Source organism: Tasmannia lanceolata, unplaced genomic scaffold (genome assembly GCF_043159265.1).
Source record: "Tasmannia lanceolata isolate RefF3 unplaced genomic scaffold, GAP_Taslan_0.1 ptg000008l, whole genome shotgun sequence".
Lineage (NCBI taxonomy): Eukaryota > Viridiplantae > Streptophyta > Magnoliopsida > Canellales > Winteraceae > Tasmannia > Tasmannia lanceolata.
In genome coordinates, this window is record NW_027518685.1 from 64146847 (window position 1) to 64164201 (window position 17355).

The window sequence follows — 17355 nt, forward strand, 5'->3', positions numbered from 1 at the left end:
TCGATCGGAGTTCTGATAATTCTGCCGGAGGAGTCGATCGGAGAAGAAGAAGAAAGGAAAAGGTTTGGATCGGATTTTTTTTTTCCTCGTTTCTCTCTCAGATTTGGGGAAAATGAAAAGAAATCCCTCCTCCTCCTCTGCACGATCTCTCTTTTTCTCTATATATCTCTATCTCTCGAAATTCTTCTAATATCTCAGATCTAAGAGAAAAAACCTCCGATCGGATTAGAAAATGAATATATGTGGAAAAATCAGAAAATCTGTTGGAAAATGCAGAAGAACCGAGAGAAAAGTTTCTAATCGGATTAGAAAATAAAAATCTGTTTGAAAAAATAGGAGATCTGAGAAATCGGGGCTCGCCGGAGATCCCGTCGGAGAAGATAACGGAAAAGGGATTAGGGTTCGGAAAATTTGGGGAAATCTCTCTCTGCGAAATTTTTTTCTTTTTTTAAGCTTTGATTTTTCGATTTTATAGAAATTTTGGGGAAATGATATTGGCAACACTAATTGATGAAACGCGCAGACTTTTGATAGGCGCGCGAAATTGCGCGTCTTTTTCGGCCTAAATTGCATTTTCCAAAATAAATTCGCCCCCATCTCGGATAAATTCGCCCCCTTTTCTGATTTACACAACGGTCTTTTCTCGGCTTGTTCGCAGGGCAAACGCACTCGGAATTTAATGAAATTTTGCAGGGGCCTTAGCGGAACCCTAAGCTAGCTCGGGGTGAAATTTAGGACCCTAGTTGATTGATTTGGTTGGGTTTTTGTTCAAACAAGGGAGGCTCAAGGTACGGCCAAAATGGGGTGTCTACAACCCCACATTGTTTGGGTGATCCAAACCATTCATTTGAATGGTCCTCACAGAGATAGGGTGTCCACAAAAAATCAGATCCATAGATCATCCCAACCCTACAAGTTGTGGAGGTAAAATGGACGTGTATAAACCTTCACAAATTAGTTCATTTTTTGCGTCCATAGTTTGAATGGTTGGGATGATCCTATGGATCTGATTTTTTATGGACACCCTATCTATGTGAGGACCATTCAAATGAATGGTTTGGATCACCCAAACAATGTGGGCCCCCACTGTATTTTAAGCTAGTGTGTAGGTAACTTACCTACATAAGTGTGTAGGAAATGTTTTCTCGTATTGATATATGGGCTTGATGATATCACCCCCCCCCCCCCCCCCCCCCCCACACACACACACACACGCACACTGTTTTTTTCTTTTTTGAGATTTTCCTTGTTTAATTTTTGCAATCTCAATTTTGCGAGTGACCATTTGTTTTGCATGAACTTGGGCCCAATGGATGTGATGCATGATCATATCACTCCTGGTTAGCAAACAAGTGTTCCACTTGCACAATCCATGATCGATCTATTCTCTTTCATGCACGGTTTATTAATGTGTCTGACTAGGCGTAGTCAATATTGGGATAGACCTTAATCCGATATAGAAAACATATCGACAAATTCATTTGAACCGTTGAGAACAAAAAGGAAGGGTGACTTTTCCGAGGATTAATTTTTATGTCACACATGCAAGGATGCATTTGCAACGGGCAAGAATTTTCTGGAAAAGTTTGGGAAGGAAAACTATATCTAAAATTTCCAACTCTTTAATTAATTTGATGCAACCCTACGCAGTTTTTACTTGGAAGGAATTCAATTTATGTAAAAAAAAATTTCATCAAAAAAGTTTTTCTTGTAATCGAAACAGGACCTAAGTCTCATGCTAAATGGATTTCCACCTGTAAAATAAAAGCCTAGAAAGATGAACAATTTAGGCCATATTCGTTTCAAATTATGACAACCGATTGAGTCCAAAACCAATTAGTGGACAAAAATTTACGTTTAAATTTGAGTCCATCAATTGGTTTTGGACTCACAATTGGTTGTCATAATCTTAGACGAATGGGGCCTTGGCTTTTCTTGGAAGAATCCTAGATGAAGCTTGACGGATTCGGGTGATGTCAATGGCAATGGACCGGAATTGTGGTTTCGGGTTGGATTAGTAGACTTGATCGCATCCACTTGTCACACATGGCCCCCAAAAATTTGCTGCTAGGAAAGAGACTTACAATAATGGACTCTTTATCGTCTTTTAACCATAATGATTTGGATGAGTTGTCCGACAATCACCATCAACCGATACTGAGGACAATTTTTTGGGTCCTACAAGGGGACATGTACGCCCAATCATGATTATTGGTCTTGTAGAGAAACAGGGGGCATCCCACATGGTCTTGCTTCGAGGCCTACCCGACATTATATATATCCGGGCATCCCATATATAATATAAGAGGCTTCAAGAATCAATGGTTTATCGTTTCTTAGCAGAACCCTAAGAAACAAGGCTTGATGGATCAAGAAACTAGGGTCATCTGATCAGGCTATTCTCCACAAGATTTGACTGGTCTTGTTGTTGCAGGCAAGATCAACTTTTCTGGTGACATACAAGTGGTACAAGCAGGCCCAAAAAGCTTATGTTAGAGAGGAGTAGCTATATGTCACTTAATAATTTTTAATTTTCTTATGGAGTGTGTCACTAATAGCCGACCCCAACTAGTTTAGGACCATGGTTTTAAATTTCGACCGAAATCCGAAAATAATTTTTAATTTTCTTATGGAGTGTGTCACTAATAGCCGACCCCAACTAGTTTAGGACCATGGTTTTAAATTTCGACCGAAATCCGAAAATACCGACACCGAAATGGCCTTTCCCTGAAACGGTCATTTATTTCGGCCGTCGGAATTTCGATCGAAATTTGGTTTTTGCACGAAATTTAAACCCAAATTTTTTTTTTTATTATTATTTTAATATTTTACCGAAATTTAATATTAAATAAAATACCCTTTTCTTTGTGGTACCGGATTTTGACCGAAATTTTGAAATTCCAGGGGTCCCAAACCGGTATCAAAACCGAAATTTTAAACCATGTTTAGGACAAATGCTTAGTTGAGTTGAGTTGAGTTGAGTGTGTAACTAATAAAAAATTAAAACCTCTAAGCAGAGAGTACTATTAGGATCAATGGTGCAGATCATTACTAGGAACATGTATGTGCAATCGAGACCGTTGATGTTGTAGAACGTCGTGAGGAAACCCATATGAATTGGGCTCCATACCAAACAAATATATATATATATATATATATATAAGATAAAGAGCTAGAAAAATCTATGGTTTCCCTTGTAGAAAAAGGGAAGATGATCCATTGGCCCTATTTTTCTACTTTGAACAGCCCCTCTAGTGTAAAAGAGTAGTCATAAATACACTAGATGGGGCCGTCCCAAGTATAAAATGTTGGAAGGATTGCAAAGCAAGGGCGAAATCGCTATGCGCAGCGGAATTAGAAATCGCATAGAACAAAAAATTTCTCGCCGATTTCGCCTGTTAACCTATGATCCTAGGGTCTATATGATCTGATAGTGATTCAAATCGAAATATAAGAAATAAAAAATACCTTTGTGACTGACCGTAATATCAGCATCTGCTTGATCTACTCCTCGAACGGCCACGAATGATCCGATTGTTACGGACCTACAAGTTGAACAGATGGATTTCTTCATATTGCGCCAAGGGAAGTTGAAGAGTTTTTCTTCAAACATATGTGCTGATCTATATTAGCACTTTTGGATGGAAATTTGATTTTTCTTGATGGAGCTTTTGGGTTTGCAAAGATATTGAACTAGATAGCAAAAAACTAGAAGAGAGAGAATAGAGGATAAATTTTGGACATTCTCCCAAGGAGGGGAGAACATTTTTCCCAACCAAATATCTGTAGAAAATGTCCTCATATGTATTTATATAGTTTTTGCTTTCCTCCTTTAAAGTTTCCAACTAATTCTCCTTCAAACTAATTAATTCATAAAACTAGCATTTATCTTTTTCACTATATACAAACAAGATTTAATTGGAAATCTTTAATATTAATCTGAACGTGTTTCCCACAAGTGAAAACATATTTTTTCACTTTGAAAAAGTTCCCCATTAGCTGTAATCAAATTCTAAAAAATTCCTTAAAATCTCTCACATTGTTTTTTCACTTTCTCGCTACAAAGCTACTGACTAATTTTCGAACTCGTTTTTGGACTATTAGATCGTCGAATCTGGAAAAGTCATAAACTACAAAGTTGTATCCCTTTCAGAGTTATTCGAAACAAGTACTTACACACTCATTTTGGCCAAGATGTTAGAAAGTTATGACTGTTTTAGTAAAATGAGTCTATAAGCTAAATACACACTTGTTATTTAATTTTTCTAATTAAATAAACTTTTTTTCTCTCATCCAATGGGATAAAAGCTCCATCCATAATATTCTATGATTTTCAAAATACTCATAAGTTAACAATTAACTCTTTGGGTATTCTAAATGTGTCCTACGGTGTGTATACACTAAAAGAACTACGTAAATCTTTTCCTTTGTATCAAATGCGAAGAATCTAGTCCGTCCGTGCAATCTAGTAAATGCGGGACCCTTATACAAAGGATATAAAAGGGTAATTTGAGTTATAAGTGGGATCGTTGTAGGCACCGGAGGTCGATCCTACAAAACCCAATAATTGGGCCCCACTTCGATTTTCCTCGGTAGTCAATAACTACAATCGCATTGGATCAGTGGCCTACATCGAGATGTAACCATGAAGATGACCGTCAAATCATCATACCCTTAATCACATCTAAGATGCTGAAGTACCTTCTCCATTCCACATCTATTGAGTTGAGTTCTACGGGGGGTGGACAACTACTACCCCTGTGGGCCCACTCATGGTATACCTTCCAGTCAAGCAGTTAGGGCTCGTAAATGCATTAGCAAAAATCATTTAAAAAATAATTAAGCGTTTTAGGAAAATCTTTGATAAACCATTTATTAAATCCGCTTGGCCAAGTTATTTTATAGGCCTACTGCTCGACCGAAACAGTAGTTGATATCCTCGTAATTGGGGCAAAGAATTTCATGTCGGGTATCTTATTAGCCTCGTGGGTTTATCCAAAACTCCAGAACTACCCTTTGGTGATCTCTAGAAGGACCATGGTTAAATAGACCACAAATCAAGGCTGGGCCCACAGACCACTATGACCCATCATGTCTCAGGACATGTAAGGGATCCTGCCTGGTAGAATAGCCTTACTAACTCTTGTCCATAGACTATTCTAGTTTGATCATGTTTAGTGCACGATCCCATCGTCGCACCCACTCTTATTGCTTAGGGTCTATTACCCATGTGACTGAGATAAGCCACTCCACGACACGTGCATGTCACAAGACTGATGCTGATTGTGTACAGGAGGAGATGCCCAATCTCGACCCCAACCAGGAACATTTAAGGTCTGTAAGGAACCAGAATACCATATCTCCCTGCTTCTTAAGATCTGTGAATCCTCAAGTATGGTATTCCTAATTTGCTACCCAAGGTAGAATAGGAGCCAGATAATAAGCACATCACACATATTCATTCTATTAATACCCAATAAATGTCATAAAATATTTCCTATATTAATTTTAATGTGACAAGATATACAAAATGTACTAGCTTTTAGGGCACTAACTCTAACATAAAATGGGGGCAAATCTATCACTTCCTTTGGGAGAACCCTAAGCTGTTTGGATACATAGATGTTATAATCCAAGATTCTAAAATCTTAGATTTTACAGGCTATAACCTGTATTTTATAATTCTAAAAATGTATAATCCATGTTTTAGCTTAGGCCCTGTTCATTAAAGATTATGACAACGGGATTGTCAATGCCAAACTAGTGCCAAACTGATTATTGGATTCAAAACTCAAACATAATTTTGGATCCAATAATTGGTTTGGCACTCACAATCGGTTTTCATAATCTCAAACGAAAAGGGCCTTATAAAACCCAAGTTTTAGCTTGTGAAATCCAGGATTGAAATCTATAAAAGTCATAGTTGCTTAAGGAACTATATAATCCGATCAATGTGGAAAATGGCATTTGGCCAGACCTATGACTGTGGTTTGGACCAACGAATTTGGTCATTTAATCATGTCCGAGGCAGGACACAGTGCTGTTTTATCATGAACAAGCCTAAAAGCCACTATCATTTTATCATATCGTCACTTAGGGGTGGACATGGTTCGGGTTGGTTCGGTTCTGGGGATACCCCAAAACCGAACCAATCCCCATCGGCTCCCAATATTGGGAACTAGAACTAGAACCAGAACCATGGAATCGAACCGAACCAACCCGATCTTGATCGGGTTGGATCGATTCAGTTATAGGTTTACCCAACTTTTTTGTTTATTTTTTTTTGTTGAATATTATTTCTAACAGCATCAGAGTGGCATTGCAAGAGACAGCAGTGGATTGGGGGTGATGGTGACGGTCGTGGAAGCAAGCGTGTGTTTGGTTTTAGGGTTTGATTTTGAGATTTAGTCTGAGAATGGCATGGCAAGAGACGACTGTGCATCTCCTTTTAGGGTTAGTGAATTTAAGAGTTTCAATTTTGTGTGGTAAAGCCTACCATAAAACCTCTAAATGGCAAACTAAATTAAGGCATCTTCAGTTCGGTTGTGGCCATCAAGACCCCAAACCAAAACAAAACTGAAAATCCATGATTCCAAAAAAATTTGACCCAAAACTGAGCCACCTACTTTTAGAACCGAACCAAAGAGGCCGGTTCAGTTCAGTACTTCGGGTTGCACCCGAACCATGTCCACCCATATGATTACTCTTCCTCCTTAACATTCTGCAACCATTACAAGGAGAGGATAGGATTTCCCTCGAGTAGGGCCCACATAGGAAAAAAAAGGAGATGATACCCCCCCCCCTCTGAATGGATAAAATCCTCCCTTTAACGGTTTCTGTGAGAATGGTTCACTGCTTGAGGATAAATTCACCCCTTTAACGTCTTTCTTTGCCTTTAAAACTTAACGGATAACATTAGGGGGGGGGGGGGGGGGGGGGTTTATCCGTCAGTGGGGGGAATATCATTTCCCAAAAAAAAAAACTATTTTGGTTCTGAAAACTATAAAAAAAGTTTAAAATGAAAATTTTTGAAGGGGCTTTAAAGTTTGGGTCACTTAATGACGATTCTAAGATTAATGGGTACCAACCTGTTATGGCGAGCTTAGCTTGACGGGTTAGTTGTTCTTCGACCGCCTCGATAAGTGTCAAATAAAATTGCTTTGTTTATTTATCCGTACAGTGATTTTTGCGACTGCAACAGAGGCTCGTTGATTGTTGCGGCAAGCTTTGTGGTGACTTCTCAATGTAATAATTGGTCTAAAAGACTACCTATTTTGGTGCCTTTTAAAGTTCAAGCATTCAAAGCAAACTAAAGATGTAGCAAGCAATAGCAGCAAGGGTCTTTTCCTGTAAACTTAAAATCTACAAGCAGCAAGGTTGTGTGAGGGCGTTCAACTGAGCACTTAATAAGTGGGTATCATATGTCAATCACTTACAAGAGACTGGACAAGATGCAAAGTGGCATGAGAGAATTCAAAACAGTTGCTTAGAGCAATTCTAGAATAAATTTATTGATAAGATAGAAGTCTAAAAATACAAAAGGGTTTAGTCCTTCCCTTCTTTGCAGAATTCCAGAGTTGTAGAAGAACCGGTGGACTTGCAGGGAAAGGCGAAGGTGGAGGCGCTTGGCGTCCTTTGACAGAGATATGCAGGGTGAGTCGTTTGGGAATGTTTGAAGGCCTTTTAGACGGTGTTATGCTGCTTCCCAGTGTAAAAGTGATGGAAATGAAGTAAAAATGATGTAGAAAATGAAAGTTAGAGAAGAGAGAAAAATATTGAAAGCTTGAAGAAAAGAAAGAAGGCTTGAGATCTTGAGAGCTTTGTGTGAGGCTTGTGCCTTGTATTTTTTCGTGTTTTGAAGGGTTATGAAGTAGGGTATTTATAGGTAAAATGAGGGGGGAAATGCCATTTTGGGGACCAATTAGGGTTTATTTTGAAATCTAATTTGGTTTTTTTATTGGTATTGATGGGCGTAAAATGGGCTTTGATTGAAATATGGCCGTTGGTGAAGGAAAATTAGGGATTTGACAATGATTTGGGCATTTTGGGGAAGGTTTTAAAAGGGGAAATCGGATTTTTTGTGGGGATATGGTATCTAGATTTTGGTTTTATTTTCTTTGAAAAGATTTGACAATTTATGGAAGATTTGGGTGGTGGAATGGGAGGGAACATGGTTGGTTTTCTATTTTGGGCGAAAATACACGTTTGAGAAGTAAAACTCGTTTTTTTAGGGCCAATGGCATGGCTTCGTAAATTCGAAAGTTATTTTGGTTTATTCTATACTTAAAAGGATGGTGGCTTGGGTTGTAAATAGCTGTAAAAGTGAGGGTATTTTGTTTTGTTTTAAAATGGTGGTTTTTTTAAAACCACGTGCTTACATTTGCCCCTCTTTGTCACTTGTTGTGTGCAATAAGTGACAAAGAAGTAAAGTGTACGAAATAGAGTTCCTAGTTTTAGGTGTTTAAGTTGAAGATGAGTGCCTATAAGGTGTCCCTCTTGGATGCCCCATGTGAAGACATGGGATAGCTAAGAAGGAGATAGGCATGAAGTAAGGAAATGAAGTGATTATAAAAAAAAACTTTGAAAATACAGTAAAGTTAAGAAAGGTAAAATGAGGAGATAAAATAGTAGGGCAGCAGCGTACAACGACGTCAGTGTGATCTTCATATTGATTTGGCAAAGGGGATGTGTGAGAGTGGCTATGGAGTTATCTCAGGTTATCCGACTTGCCTTGAATGCATGCAAGTTTTGAAGTTGAAAATAATTTGAAAAATAAAATGTTGAAAACGAGCATGGTGCTCATGTGTAAAGCAATGGGTTGCCCCAGTTGAAAATCTGAGAAATAAAGTAAATGATGTAAATGCAAGGTTTTGGAAGTCATGATAATCGAGGCAACATAATAGTCAAAGGCAACTATTCCGTGGGACATGGTGTGCATTAGAGTCGCACGAGACTATATACATGGTAGTTTGGAGTCATTCCGGACTATAAATGGAGGTTTAAAGGATCCCCCGAACCGTTTATCGAGGCAACATTTCATTCGAGGCAACTGTATAACCAAGGCAGTATTTTAATCGAGGCAACTGTATAACCGAGGCAACGTTGTTTCCGAGGTAGCATTGTAGTGTATAATCCAGTAGGGGGCAAGGAATGGAAATTATTTGTCATATAGGTGGACAAGTTATATCAAAGCGAACAGAGGAAAGTGTCAAGAAATATACTACTATGGGCGTAGAGAATGAGCATAGGGATGACTCATGTAATATGGTGGTTGCATATAGAGTGAGTGATAGGGAAAGTGAGGAAATGAAAACGGATAGGGAATATGGGATGGTGGAAAGGAGAAGTGAGACCAATAATGTGGAGGAATAAAATTGGGGACGTGATAGCCTGTGGGAGTGTAGTTGTAGCCATATCTTTTTGGGGTGTGTTGATTGTTGTGAGTATTTTGAGTGTCAGTTTTAAGAGGTGTGGAGTTGGTTCTTTGTGAAAGTTTTGCTTTTGAAGCTTGCATGGAGGTGGATGGAAGATGTTTTTGGCTGACATGTGAATGGTTCGAACGAGTAGACAAAATGTGTGATTGATGCGTGTTCGTAATTCGATTTTCTTTAAGATTGTCTTGAAGGAGAGGAGTAGGCGGAGTAGTTTGTAGAGTAGATGGTGAGGGAGTGGAAATGGAAGACATAGATCTAGGAAAGAGTGTGTGAGTTTGTGATTGTGGTATGACTTGGATGTTGTTTACCGCATGACATTGAGGAAAAGGTATTGAAAATTGTGTAATGTGTTTCAAGTCAGAGGATAAGAGAGTGGGTGAAACAAAAGTGCTAAGTAGTATGTCATTGAAGGATGATCTATGGGCTGAAGAAAATTGAAATAGAGAAAGGAGAGAAATTTGGGTAGTTTGTTCGTGAGTAGCGTGCATGGTGGTTGAAGAAGGCTGAGAAGTAAAGGTAGGTTGGGAATGTGAGTAATAAAATGAGGGTAAACGTGTATTTGAGTGGTGGAGTCTTATTGTGCCGACGGAGTGTGGTTGGGTGCCTATGTGTGAGGTGGAGCTAGAGGTAGGTGACTGTGTATCTAAAGAGTGGGAGGGGAGGGGGTTACTGTAAATGCCTAACTCCGCTTGTTGTGTTGGGATGGGGTGGTAAGGAGTGGATGATTGTGTTGTTTGAGGGTTACTTTGGTCGATTGATAATTTTTTTTTAGTGATTAAGTCTTGAACAAAATATTTAAAAGCATGACAGTTATTGACGAGATGTCCAGGTGTTTTATGAAATTGGCAATATTCATCTTCTCGATAGTTTTTGTGTTTGTGAGCGTCTGGTTTGATGCGTGGATGGAGGATCATGTTTCTTTCCATGAGATGGTGAAATAGATCAGTGTAGTCAATATCAAGTGGTTTTAGTGTTTGTTGTTCTCTTTCTTTATGTTGGAGAGGTGGTTTATAACAAAAGTGTGTATCGGTATTATTTATGGAATTTGTTTGAGGCTGTGTGTGTGTGAACGTGTGGTTGAGGGTTGTTGCGATCGGAATGGGAAAGTTCCACTAGCTTCGAAGGCTTGTTGAATGGCTATACCATGTTGGATTACTTTGTCAAATGAGGTGAGACACAAGACAGATAATTGGAATCTCATTTCTGGTGCAAGGTCACAAAGGAATGTGGAGACCATGAAGGGTTCAGAATGATTTCCGGGTAGTTGACTGGCTAACATTTTCCAACGATTGTAAAATTGGGTAAAAGTTTCAGTGTGTTTTTATGTCATGGTTGTGAGGTCATCGAGGGATATCTCGGTATCCAAGTTATATGAGAAGTGGTCGATAAAGGCGCGAGAAAGATGCAAAAAGGAGGTAATAGACTGGCTTGGAATTTGGGAAAACCAAGTGAAGGCTAATCCAGTTAGGCTTTGAGGGAAGAGTTGCATTAATAAGGCTTCATTTTGTTGTATGTTGACACACTTGAAGATAAAAGATTTAATGTGGGCGCGAGGGTTACCCGTCCCATTGTAAAGTGTGAATTGGAGAATGGTGAAGTTAGGAGGAAAGGGAACAGAGGATATGTAGTCGGGGTATGGAAGCGAGCATAACTCGTGTAAGGTGATTGAGTGATTGTCTTGGCTAGCGAATTGTTCGGCCAAAATTGCTTGTATCATTTGTCTTAGGTTGTCTTGCGGAGGGGTTTGGATAGGTGGTGAGTGTATGGTTTGAGGTTGAGGCAAGTTTGGAGGATTGGAGTTTTGAGTAGGAAGGGTTTGTGGTGAAATGTTTGTAGAGGGAAGTGGGTAAGGGGGTGATTGAGGGGAGTTATGTTGGGATTGAGTCGGTGCTACCTGAGTAATTGTTTTAATGTGGTTACGAAGTTCAATGTTTTCGGTGGCAAGAGCAGCAAGGCGTTGATTTAATGTCGCGATGGCCTCTTCCAAGTTTTGTTCACGCGTGGGTGGAGGGGACTCATTGATGTTAACAAGCGAAGTGTTTGGTGCCAAGTTGTGGACAGTAGAAATTTCAGCTGGGATGTTAGGCATAATGAATTGGTTAGACATAGTAATTTCGTTTATGCTTTTGTATTTGGGTTTACGTTTTATAAGGGTTGCTTTGGGCATACACGGAATGAAGGATCTTTGTGTAGTTGATTAAGTGTATGGGAATCGTAATGAATAGGCGAAGGGAGGAATTTGGGCGTGCCAAATGAAAACTATAAAAAAAGTTTTAAATGGAAATTTTTGAATTGGGATTGGGGCTTTAAAGTTTGGGTCACTTAATGACAATTCTAAGATTAAGGGGTACCAACCTGTTATGGCGAGCTTAGCTTGACGGGCTAGTTGTTCTTCGACCACCTCGATAAGTGTCAAATAAAATTGCTTTGTTTATTTATCCGTACAGTGATTTTTGCGACTGCAATAGAGGCTCGTTGATTGTTGCGGCAAGCTTTGTGGTGACTTCGCAATGTAATAATTGGTCTAAAAGACTACCTGTTGTGGTGCCTTTTAAAGTTCAAGCATTCAAAGCAAACTAAAGATGTAGCAAGCAATAGCAGCAAGGGTCTTTTCCTGTAAACTTAAAATCTACAAGCAGCAAGGTTGTGTGAGGGCGTTCAACTGAGCACTTAATAAGTGGGTATCATATGTCAATCACTTACAAGAGACTGGACAAGATGCAGAGTGGCATGAGAGAATTCAAAACAGTTGCTTAGAGCAATTCTAGAATAAATTAATTGATAAGATAGAAGTCTAAAAATACTTTCTTTGCAGAATTCCAGAGTTGCAGAAGAACCGGTGGACTTGCAGGGAAAGGCGAAGGTGGAGGCGCTTGGCGTCCTTTGACAGAGATATGCAGGGTGAGTCATTTGGGAATGTTTGAAGGCCTTTTAGACGGTGTTATGCTGCTTCCCAATGTAAAAGTGATGGAAATGAAGTAAAAAGAATGTAGAAAATGAAAGTTAGAGAAGAGAGAAAAATATTGAAAGCTTGAAGAAAAGAGAGAAGGCTTGAGATCTTGAGAGCTTTGTGTGAGGCTTGTGCCTTGTATTTTTTCGTGTTTTGAAGGGTTATGAAGTAGGATATTTATAGGTAAAATGAGGGGGGAAATGCCATTTTGATGACCAATTAGGGTTTATTTTGCAATCTAATTTGGTTTTTTTTTTTGGAATTGATGGGCGTAAAATGGGCTTTGATTGAAATATGGCCGTTGGTGATGAAAAATTAGGGATTTGACAATGATTTGGGCATTTTGGGGAAGGTTTTAAAAGGGGAAAATCGGATTTTTTTGTGGGGATATGATATCTAGATTTTGGTTTTATTTTCTTTGAAAAGATTTGGCAATTTATAGAAGATTTGGGTGGTGGAATGAGAGGGAACATGGTTGGTTTTCTATTTTGGGCGAAAATACACGTTTGAGAAGTAAAACTCGTTTTTTTAGGGCCAATGACATGGCTTCGTAAATTCAAAAGTTATTTTGGTTTATTCTATAATTAAAACGATGGTGGCTTGGGTTGTAAATAGCTGTAAAAGTGAGGGTATTTTGTTTTGTTTTAAAATGATGGTTTTTTTAAAACCAGGTGCTTACATGTTCTAATGAAATCCCGTTCCTGCTCGGGAGACACGTGTCAGAATCTTGTGGCTGTGATGACATGGACAAGTGTCATGGGCAGATAGAGAAATATCTGGTGGGAGACGCACCACCACCCCGTATTTAGATATTTTCACCCAAAGAAAAGCTTGGTGATAAATTCGCTCCACTTTCACGTTAAAAAGAGTTGAAGTCTGCCACATCTCCTCCTTTCCAGTGGTGCGAACTATCCTGAAGTAGGTGCGAATTTATCGTTACCCATAAGAAAAAATTTCCGATGTGACGTGCTGACCAATCACGTAATAGTTGCGGATATGTGCCGCTCGATTTTGCCTAACCAACACGTGGCACTGCATCGTGCGAGGAATATATCTCCCTTCTTCCCTTCCTGATCTCCCAACACCCATGCCAAAGTGGGCCCCACCCTTGCATGAGCATGGCATTATTTATACACATGCATGCATGGATCATGGATGCACATACATAAAAGCGGTGGGTAGTAAGGCCCCACTTCGTCCCTTTTCACGCGTCCTCTTCTTATGTCTTAGGCTCTAAGCACTGTAAGCGTTGACTAACGTTTGCGAATTATTAGAAAATTATAATTACTAAACAGCACCTGATTTATTTCTAAATGACGAAAATACCCCTCGTTTACTTTCTCAAAAGCAAACTTAGACACGTAACAGTCTTTAAAGAGTGCTGGGATAGTGGAGACACGTATGCAATCAGAGAACCTGAAACACATGTTTGGTTAAATGACTAAAATACCCTTAATTATAAGTGTATTTTTAGGGCGCTGATATCTCCCCCCCACTTACGGCTGGCTAACGTTTTCCCACCCATTGACCGCTCTCTCTCTCTCCACACACACACAACAGGAACAGCTGGTGGGCCCAACAGAAACTGTTGGTGGAATGGTGGGCCCATCTTTGAACAACGTAGGCCCCGCCCATACCACACCATAGGATAATTCAAACCGTCCATTTGATGGGCCATAAACGTAAATAGGTTGCGTCCGAAAATATTATTTCCATAGGCTGATCCTAGCCCTCCGATCTAAATAGAAACTACATCTTATGCAACCTCTATAGATTGTAGGGTTGTGATCATCCTACAGAAATGATTTTTGGGGCACAACCTATTTACATTGTGGCCCATCAAATGGACGGCTCGGATCATCCTATGGTCTGGATGGTACACTTCATTTTCAAAAATATGGGTGGGGCCTAAATTGGTATAAACGACACCATAGGGTGATCCTAACCATGGACGGCTTGGATCATCGTATGTTGTGGACGGTACGCTTCAATTTGAAAAATATCGGTGGGGCCTTAATGTCAGTGTACGACCAACTCCATAGGATTATCCAAACCATGGTCGGCTTGGATCATCCTATGCTGTGGACGGGCCTTAATGTAACTGTACAACCACAGGATGATCCAAACCATTCATTTGATGGGCCAACCCTTTTGGGGGCACAACCCATTTACGTTATGGCCCATCAAATGGAAGGCTCGGATCATCCTATGGTCTGGACGGTACACTTCATTTTCAAAAATATGAGTGGGGCCTAAATTGGGCCTTAATGTTACTGTACGAATCACACCATAGGATGATCCAAACCATGGACGGCTTGGATCATCCTATGTTGTGGATGGTATGCTTCAATTTGAAAAAATATCGGTGGGGCCTACGATTGGGCCTTAATGTTACTGTACGACCAACTCCATAGGATTATCCAAACCATGGACGGCTTGGATTGTCCTATGTTGTGGACGGGCCTTAATGTTACTTTACGACCAACTCCATAGAATGATCCAAACCATTCATTTGATGGGCCACAATGTAAATAGGTTGTGCCCTAAAAATCATTTCCATAGGATGATCACAACCCTACAATCTATAGAGGTTGCATAAGATGTAGTTTCTATTTAGATCGGAGGGCTAGGATCAGCCTATGAAAATGACCCATCAAATGGCCGGTTTGGATTATCCTATGGTTTGGTATGGGCGGGGCCTACGTTGTTCAAAGATGGGCCCACCATTCCACCAACGATTTCTGTTGGCCCCACCAACTGTTCCTGTTGTGTGTGTGTGGAGAGAGAGAGAGGGAGAGACCGGTCAAATGGTGGGAAAGTGACATACACGTTAAATCCTAACGTTTAGCCAGCTGGCGGGGGATATCAGCGCCCTATTTTTAATGCAATTTCACAAAAATGCAGTTGGGTTGTCTGTGAGGAGGGGAGTGGGCTGCTCCTTTTTTGGAGTGAGAAAAGCCACCTTGTACAAAAATTTGTCTTATTAATATAATTCTTATGAGGTGGCACTTCTCCTTTGAAAAAGAAGGGCTGCATAAGCTTTTGCAATATTGCTGAGGCAATTATTTTTAACAGAAAAATCAGAAATATTGTCCAAAGAGATATGGCTATTACTAATTAGAATCTCTCCACCAACCAGTAACACCAGAAAAAAGTGTGGAAAGGTGGTCGACTCTGTTGAAAAATCAATCCAAAATATAGGGAAATGATATCAACACAACCATGTTTTAATAATTGTACACAACCGGCTTGTCTTTTCTTTTTTGATTGGCTTGTGAGAGCTATTTGGGAACTATAATAACCTTTGAAAGCTCTTCAAATACTAGAAGACAAGATAAGTTAGTGAAAATATGGTTGTGTGGATATCATTTCCCAAAGAAGACAAGATAAGTTAGTGAAAATATGGTTGTGTGGATATCATTTCCCAAAATATAATTTGACAATATATCTTGGGCTTTTTGAATTGGTTTTACAAAAAGCCAAAATACCACCTTTGCTGAAGAGACACTCCCGCGTTAGTCTTCCTTTGAAGTCCTTTTCCTGTCTTATAAGGAAATAATGTGTGCACTATCTTGTTTTGATAAGGTGCAAGGAGAAAGTTTCAACTTTCAACGTTCAATGAAACACCATTCCACTTTCAATGAATAAAGTCTATTAATACGGCATTGCATGTCCACGTAGGAAGAACGTGTTTGTGTTTGGATTGCAGGAAAAATATGTCTTGTGGAAAGTTTTTTACTAGATTTTTTTTTATTTTCGCATTTTAATGGGAAATAATAAACTTTGGGGATATTATTACCCGTTCGTTTAAGATTATGACAACAGATTGTGAGCCCAAAACCAATTACTAGACTCAAAATTAAACGTAATTTTGAGTCTAGTAATTGGTTTTGGGCTCACAATCTGTTGCCATAATCTTAAACGAGCAGGCTATAAACATTGTACTTGTAACTTTTTTTTTAATAGAAAAAATAGATGTTACAATGGAAAAGTTTAGTACTTTGAGTGTAGTTAAATTCAAAGTTACATTTACTGAAAATTTTATAATACCGAAAGAAAACATGTAGCTAAGCCTAAATAGCCATATCGAAAAACTACGAAGGATGAGTTGTTTCTATTAATAAATGGAGCATTATAATATAAATTGGCTATACACTGAAACTCGGTGTATATCTTCTCTACTGTTTTGCTTATGTGCACCTCAGTTGATTTAGAGTGTACTGTAAATTACCTCATCAAAACTTTGCCGCTTGGTAACCACAGGGAGCAAATATCCTAAGGGGCTTATCCTAATTAATTACCATGTGTGATTTAGGCACAACATCATTCTGGAATTGATATTTCCAGACCCTTTTTTTCCAATAATTGCACTCCAATCATTACTGTAGCCTCTTCTAATTTGCTTTTGAAAATTGTTACAACTCCCAATAACCAGAAAAGTCATTTAAGAGAAGAGAAAAGTACAGAACGAGGGCTGATGTTTGGGGAAATTACGGATTAGGCACCTTTTAAAACAAGAACGAAACACCGGCTAATCTTTAAAATCGGGTGGTCAAAAGACCCTAATATCCTTCTGACATTGACAGAGTCCTCATTTTTCATTACTGCCTATTAAATTGGCACGCTTCATGAGGGTTCTTTTAGTTCATTTGAATGGGTATTTGAACCGAAAGAACCTTAGTTCGTTTCTATCTTGGCCGTTGGAAATAACTAGAGATGGATGGATGCTTGATACGTGTTGGAAAACTTAAACTTTTTGGAACGCTAACGTTATTGAATACTTTAGTGAGCAGCGTTATCTTTTCTCACTTCTCTTTTAGCTTAGAACGGTAATGTTATTGAATACATCTCTTTTGGCTTAGAATCTTTTTCCTTCTCTGTTGGTCTCAATTATTTACGCCGGCGTACCCCATTATTTACACCAGCGTACCCATTATTTCTCTTTTGGCTTAGAATCTTTTTCCTTCTCTT